The sequence below is a fragment of the Cebidichthys violaceus genome, unplaced genomic scaffold, assembly GCF_023349555.1.
Source record: "Cebidichthys violaceus isolate CVI_PGR_0920_01 unplaced genomic scaffold, fCebVio1.0.p SCAF_2, whole genome shotgun sequence".
NCBI classification, from domain to species: domain Eukaryota; kingdom Metazoa; phylum Chordata; class Actinopteri; order Perciformes; family Stichaeidae; genus Cebidichthys; species Cebidichthys violaceus.
The window spans coordinates 22,782,807-22,791,159 of record NW_027176372.1 but is presented as its reverse complement, the minus strand read 5'-3'; positions in this window follow the sequence as shown (position 1 = coordinate 22,791,159).

The following is an 8,353-nucleotide window of genomic DNA, read 5'->3' as shown; positions in this document are numbered from 1 at the left end:
ACCTGATATTCAGCTTGTTTCTGTGTTTGAATGAAGTTTGCATCGGTAACCTTTAAAAAGAACAGGAAGATAATTCAGGAAATGCGCAGCGTTTTCTTGCATAGCGTTAGATGGGAACATGGACGCCATTCTATCTGTCCGATGAATTTGAAGCAACATGCTGTTAGCTTAGCATAGTTTAACACAAACACAGAATAATTCAAGCTTTATGTCTGGTTTGATTGATCCGTAAAGAAGTGTATATTTTAGTTTCTCGGCCTTGAACTGAAAATGTTACGTGTTAATTAGCGAGCTTTAGGCGCCGATAGGCGGGTTTTATTACGTTTGAACAGAGGCCACCAGTCCCCCCCCCCGCTGCCAGTGTCTGTGCTAAGCTAAGCTAATTGGCTATATCTTTATATTTAAAAGACAGTTATGAGAGTGGTATCGATCTTCTTGTCTAACTCCCCACCAGAAAGCGTGAGAATATTTTTCCAAAAATGTGGAATTATTGCTTTTACAACCTCCAGTTTTATGTTGCATGGATAAAAAAAAAAAAAAAGGGCCACCTCACCGCTGAGCACCCCGAGAGCATACAGTGTGGCCGCAGTCGAACACAACTCACGAAAGCATTTTATCTCCGTAATAAATTAACGGCGTGGCCACAGGCCTTCACCGGGAGCAAACACAAGCACTCCCCCGGGGGAGGCAATTCACAGGGAGAGAGGAGGGAGGGTGGAGGGGGGGGGACAGTGCATCAGGCCACCGCTTGGACGGATCAAATCGACCTTAAAGACTACCCAGCGCGAGATGCGGCAGAAATTGATGGCCGTGTATCAATGAGGTGGAGACAATGAGGGCGAAAGGTAAATGTCCCAGGGTAGATGTTTGTGCATGTGACGGCTGAAGTTTACATTGGGCCCCTGGCCGTGTGTGCGTAAATCATGAATACCCTCGCAGTTTAAGGCCCCTTCGGAGCGATTTCAACCTATTTTATTAAGCAGTAACAATTTACACATTTCACTGGAAGTGGATCTATGGCCTGCTATCGGAATGGGTCCTTCCATACGTGACCAAAATCAGATGATGGATGTGGCATTACTATAATCAAATTCATTGTGGGAGCCACTTGGGAATTTGGCATCGGGTGGAAAAAAAAAAAAAACAACGAGCCTTTTGCATGTTTATGGAACGCAACGCAATTACAATTACGCAACATAATCTTTAAACTATAAAGGCTTTCTGTGAACTCAAGTAATAATTCACACACGGGTTTGAAACACCGTATACTTTGTATTTAGCGGATATAAAAATCAAAAGGAGACGTATCAACATGAATGATTGAAGATAAAATCACTAGACCATAATATGGATTTCTATTGAGACGCATCCATCTATCTCTCTCATCACTTCATTTTAATACCTTTTTATGTTCTAGCTAGCGTCTGGCTGACCTAACATGGCACATGTTGACATGGTCAGTGTGTTCTTGGCTATCACATTTCATAAACAACCTCTTCATATTCCGCCATCTGAACTTCTGATCTAAAATGTTAAATTATGTAAATGAGCTGAGGTAACGCAGCGATGATAATATCACCTGCAGCATCAATTTAATTTGTTTTAATCTGAGCTCAACTGTTGGACAAACTGGTCAGCATGAGGAGGTCTCTCCCGGTTCCAATGAGCAAAGCCCTGCTGTAATTGGGGCGCACATATTTTCGACAAAACACGGGAAGATGAATCACGACGGACCTTATTCGTCCAGCCAGACAAAGGCGGAAATCAAACCCGATTCCCAGATGTGTGGCCCCCCACCCACCCACCCACCCACACACACACACACACACACACACACACACACACACACACACACACACACACACACACACACACACACACACACACACACACAGAAACCCAGCCCCCACTCCCGGTTATTCATGTAACCTCCGAGACTATAAGGAAATGAAAAAGGATTAGTGGGACTCTGAATCAACGAAATTACTTTAAATGACTTCTTCGGGTAGCCACAGGCCAGGCGAGCAGCATGTTTAAGTTGACATTTCAATTGTACAAGTAATTTGCATTCTATTTGACTCCAAATGACACCTCCATAATAAGGACTCCAATAGCAGCTTTTTTTTAAAAATTTTCCTCAGTTCAAAAGATGAGCCTAAGAAACGTGGCTTAATGGAGGTGTGCAGGACTCCTGTCAATCTGACCAAGAAAAAAAAAAAAAAAAAGGGAAAAACCTCTAACAAGGCGAGGTCTTAACTTCAATCAAATTCTTAACGTGTCCACTCAAGACACAAAGCAAAGCCTCAACCGCCGCACCACACCTTATTAAGTAAAGATCACCAACTGAACACATGTATCTGTAATATGGCAATCTGCTGAAAATTAGAAATTAAAATAAAAAAAAGAGAGAGAGAGGGAATGATTGCTTTCAGGTTAGAACATGAAGCTGCAGACAGCGAGGTTTAAATCTGGTGTGATCCTGTTGCTAAGATACTCGGTAATGTCACCGAAACATAATTCTAATTGTTTGGAGTTCACGCATGTCCTCACATATTTTGTCACTGGGAGGACGGAGGATTTCATCTCACAGAGAAGGAGTGATGTCAAAAAGCGCTGAAGACAGCATTCTGTAGAGGAGATGAACGCTATTTTCACATTTAGTTTCAGAACAAATACGCTACAATAAAGAATGCAGAACCCGGTCATACGATCTAATACTGACTTTCAGAACAGGTGGGAGAACTTGTCAAAAGGTTCTCACTATTTTATTGGTTTCTATAACAAATCCACGTTTTTAAGACGCTTGTTGTTGTTACCACCAAAGACTGTCTGTTATTAGCAAACGTAAAGAAAAAAATCTTTATTAATGTGCGACTGAAGATGATTTCTTAGACTATTGAACGAAGACAATTTGGGAAGTTAGGGGAACAGACTGTTGCTGTGTGCTGTGTTTGATTAAATCCTGACGTATATTATATATATATATATATATATATAAATATATATATATATATATATATAATATATATATATTACATATTTGGGTAACAGACGTGATTTGCTGCCATGTGTGAATTAACGACGCGTATAGCTTCTTGCCATTCAGTGTATTTCTTTGCTTAAAAAAGGTACAGTTCACTTTCTAATACATAATAAAGGTTCATATTTGCACAATTCTGCGGTTAAAGTGTTACAATAGGAGCTAATTCAGTCAATTCATTCAGTAAATAAACACTTCAGAGATCGTAAAGATTTGTGGAGGGATGTCATGATATGATCGATAGTACGGTAAAAAGCAAAAACAATAAATAAATCCCATATATTCAATATGCACTCCTTAACTGTTTAGATTCTGTTTTTTATTATTAATCCCTGATGTTTCTTGACAAAAAAGATTTATGAAAGCTGATGAATGACATTTGAATGCATCGTCATGAACAATTAAAACATCTAATAATTACATATTACCAGGAAAATTCTGCACACGCCCGGTTCACAAAATATCAAAAAAACACGTGAACCTGAGGATCATTAGAATCTGTTCTTCATCAGGTTTTGACAGCATGGTGGAGACCAAAACAAGTAACAGGAGAAAAGAAATGATGCGTCTTTGCACTAGAGTCACAGTCCTACTCCGGTTCTGTATTCACACCCTGTGATGTTTGATCTTCTGGTGAGAAGAGACCTCAAGGTGACTTCTCACACACGTGTGAAGCAACAGCACAGAGACCTACACTCATCCCATCAAACACCAGCTCCTCTGACGTCACAACAGACACACTTCACCACACGACGCCTCGTCCTAAATTCAGAAATTGTGGTTATGCACCTTAGATGTACAGCAGTATACTTACCCTCCAGCACTCTTTTTCTTTCCTCCTCTGTAGAACTGGGTACTCAGTTGTCCCCTTTCTATCTATTTTCTCAAGGTCAGAACGTGATGGGTGGACGGCCAGACGCGACACAGAGGTAATGAGTTTGGAATGGCATTTAGAGCAGCGAGAGGCTCGGGACTCACACCTGACTCATCACCACACTATGGATTCAGAAAGAAGAGACTGTGTTAATGAAAATATATATATATATATATATATATATATATATATATATATATATATACGGCTCGATCCATGGCCGGATCGACAGGAAGAAGAAGAAGAAATGAACTGCTATTGGAGGCAAAAAAATCATTTTATCTCACGCTAATTATCAAAAATGTCATCATCTGGGGTGATGTGAGGAAGTATAAGAAGAGGAGTTCAGCTGATCAGGTCCAGTACCACTTTGTCAGCTGTTCTGGTGGTTAATTAAGACATTTTGATGAGCATTGGTCTGCATATGCTGGTTCAATTGCGCCGCACACAATAACACAACATAACGTCATAGTTAGTATCTTATCCGACAAGAGCTCAGTCGCTATGAGGGACTTGGCTTGCGAAACTAGAGGGTCTCCAGTTCAAGTCCCCGCACGGCCCAAGTAGGAAGACTGGGAGCCGGAGTGGTGCCAGTTTACCTCCGTGGCACTGCCGAGGTTCCCTTGAGCAAGGTGGTAGCCGCTCACATAAGATGGGGTCGAATGCAGATGCTGGATTTCACCATGCGCTGTGCTTTGTACGAGGTTTCTTTTGTTGTTGACGCACGATAGGTCTTCTCATCACATAGCTGCTTTTATAGCAGGAATAATAAACATATAACCAAAGCAACATGAACTAAAGCACATCACAACCACACATTACGCAACCAGGGAGAAGGACAAGCAACATATTGCATGACCTCTCATCACATCGTGAATCTATTGCACAGCCTTAAGTAGGTACGGATGAGTTTTTAAAAACTGTGAAGTTTAAGTTGGGGTTCTCAAAACAGTCTCCAGGCTAAGAAGTCGTACTTGGCATCTGCATTCAGGGAGGAGAAACTGGTTCCGCCTGCAAAAACAACTTCTCATATCAACAAAAACATTTTTGCCCCTTTTATGCATTCCACGCCAGTGTTTGCTCTTGTAAATGGGCCCTTAACACCCCCGGGGCATATAGTGTGTCCTCACGCGGGACGGAGCGAGCGGAGAGACAATCATGTCCATGAATGACAGATACTTTTCAATTGTCCCGTCAGAGCAGCGCGGGAGAGACCGATGCCGATGCTTTTTTTTTTTTTTCAAGCCTTTTTCGCCGCTCTCAATCTCCACGCCGCTCTGCCACCAGGAGGAGAAAATGCTTGTTTACCCAGAAACCAACGGGCTTTCGCTGATTGCCATCCCAAAGGTAATGGCCAAGGATGAGGCAGATCAATAGCCATCTGCACCCATTCCTAAAGCAATAACATTCACGAGGAAAAACCCATTTACTTTTACTTACCTTTGCTTCATTTTGTTTTACCAAAAGGACGGCCAGTTCTGATGAAGATGGGATTTGACTGGACGGGCAGTCGTGGTTATGGATCTTTCACTACTGTATTGCTTTTTTCTTATAATTGTGGGTAACGATGAACCCATCATCTCTGCTTGTTTATGTGATGTTTACTCATTTGACCTTAAAGTATGGACACTGATCTAGAGCAGCCGACCAATGATTGTATGAGGATTATCCCAATATATGGCCTTAGTCTTAAAATACACAATTTACTCCTAACATCTAACAAATAGGGGGTCAGAAAGGCCCGTTAAATGCTACATGTGTGTGTGTGTGCGTGCGTGCGCGTGGACGTGCGCTCGCTCTCGCTCGGTGAAAACAGGAAGTTTAATAAGAGTTTGTGTGTTCTGCTGAACTTGCCTTCGAGCCAGTTCACAAATCCTCCTGCAGTCAGAACAGCCAGCTCTCCCAGGTGAACCGCTCTCAGATCAAATTATCTCCAGCTCTCTCAGATAGAGGGGGGAAAGAAAAAAAAAATGATTAAAAAAAGAAAAAATAATAAAAAAAAAAAGTTGCTTTATTTATTGAAAACACTCTTTCTTCACTCTATCATTCAATATTACACACACCTCCTCTCCCCCCCCCCCCCCCCCCCCCACCCACACTCCGTACTGAACCGCTGCCTTCCACTCCTTCTTGTCTCGCCGGTGTGTTTTTTCCCCGATGCGAGGTGAATTACGTTTCCGCATCTTCTCCGTTTGTGTGGCTGTTGTTTGATTTCGATCTACCAAACTAAACACCCGTTCTGGCTGCCCTCCGGCTAACCTTGCATCTAACTCCAAAGACTTCTCCGAATCCTTAGCAAAGCTTCTGGGAATGATATTTCTTTGCTTTGGCACACCGCTGACCTGCTGTAGATTTACGCTTTCACACTCGCCGTGCACTACTGTGGACAATTTGTCAGACTAGTGCTTTCACTGCTGTGTCAGTTTGATGTACAGTATACTGTAAATACTAAATAAATAGTCTGTTCGCCGTGTTTTAAGTCAAAACTTTTGTCCTCGCCATCTGGACATTTACTTAAGCAACGCATTCCGTTCACGTTCGATAACCTTCCCGGTGAACATTGTTGGCGAGTATATGTTGTAGCAATGAAATCTAATTTCATACCTTTAAACCTCTAAACCCCTGGAGAAAGCACACATATTTCAAGATGATTTAAACATAATGTAACAGATCACGCATCCGTTAACCACCGTTTACAATACAAACCGAGCGAGGGCAGGCGTGCCAACTGTTGAATCCTGGTCATTCTAAAATAGTTTGTTACGCAAGAAGTGGTCCGTTTGGCTCGTTGCTTGGAGAGAAGCTCGCCACGACCGTCTCCGTTGCCAAGGAGAGTATCGAGTACCAGTATTAAGTGTCAACCTTGTCTTTCAGGGATGAAATACTGTATATCAGCGTTGGGATTTATCAATCTGCAGCTTCTCTTTCCCCCATAAATCACTTTTTTTTTTTTTTAAGAATATACCGCAATTAACCGGAGAAAAACGGAACTGAATAACAAATTTCTATGACAACATTTGGCTTCCTCTTGCTGCCACTAGTCAACACAGAGAGGACCACTTTGATGGGGCAAGTCACAGCTGTACGTGAATTCAGCACCTCACCGGGCCTTTGCCCTAAAAGGTTTGGAACACTTGCAATTAATCATCCCGTTTATGCACCGCAACGGCGAGTATTGTTTCCAAATTTATCGCGATGCCAGACCTTTGAAGGCATCCGCGTCTCACATCGTGCCATCCCCACAGTAGGAGACATGAGACGTCAGCTGTAAATTAGGTGGGCACACACACACACACACACACACACACACACACACACACACACACACACACACAGTGAGCCCCACACTGTTCCAGCTTTGGCTAATCCGAGGCGAGGCACACAGAGGACACAGCCGGACACATTGATCCCTGTGACTTAGGTGCTCAAACACCCCGTTTATGTAATTCAGACACATCATCCCAATTTGTGGATGCCATGAGTATGTACATGTGGGCATGGATGGCATATCAGTGTAGAAACGCTGGACGTGATCAAGACAGGAAATGGAACTCCTACTTCTGGCAACACTAATGTCTCGCTGTACTCGTGAAGGAATGGAAGCTATACAAAACATATTGCTTGTGTTAGAACCGTGATATTTCAGCTTAAATTGGACTATGGGTCCCGCAGTGCACAGGTTAGTTAACTGAAACTAACTCTGTCCTGGACCAGCGGTCTAAAATGTCCGTTGGGTTGTCCTGCGATCACATTTTCTCCATTTTCTTTTTCAAGTTTGTCTCACCTAATTCAAATTTGTAACATCTGAATATTGGCCCTTTCAAATGAATTTGAATAAGTCAAAGGTTTAAAGGTGTTGACCATGAACAACATCCCCAGTTTGAGTCCAACCCGGGACCTTCATTGTGCGTCACAAGTCATATATCTTTCATCTCATAACTATCAATACTCTAAATAAGGAATAAAATGATCAACATTCTTCTTCTTCGGTTGGTTTCTGCAACTTTATGTTCAGTCAAACTGCTTCCAAATACTCGTAATCCCTCAGTGACCTTTATTCACGTCACTCTGTCATTTCACAGCCATTGTTGTTGTTCATCTCTTTGTTGTTGTTTGTCAATTTGATTTCTGGAATATAGTGACGTAAGTTGCCTTTTTAGTCTTCACCCCCAACGATGTACAATGTATTTACACAAGTTGTTATTTCTATTTTTGGACGATATGGACGTTTTAGCTGCCTTTAGTAACCAGTTTACATACATTTTAAAACATATTAGTCCGTTCAGAGCTCTAGTGCAACACAACTGTGGTTTAACAGAACATAACAACACTAATTTATGGAGTGTTAGGTCAGTACTGTAGTCTTTTATTATCCACCAATGGATCTCGGTTAGCCGATTTTGCGCCTTTCTAAAAGTTTGGAACCTGAACAAACTACT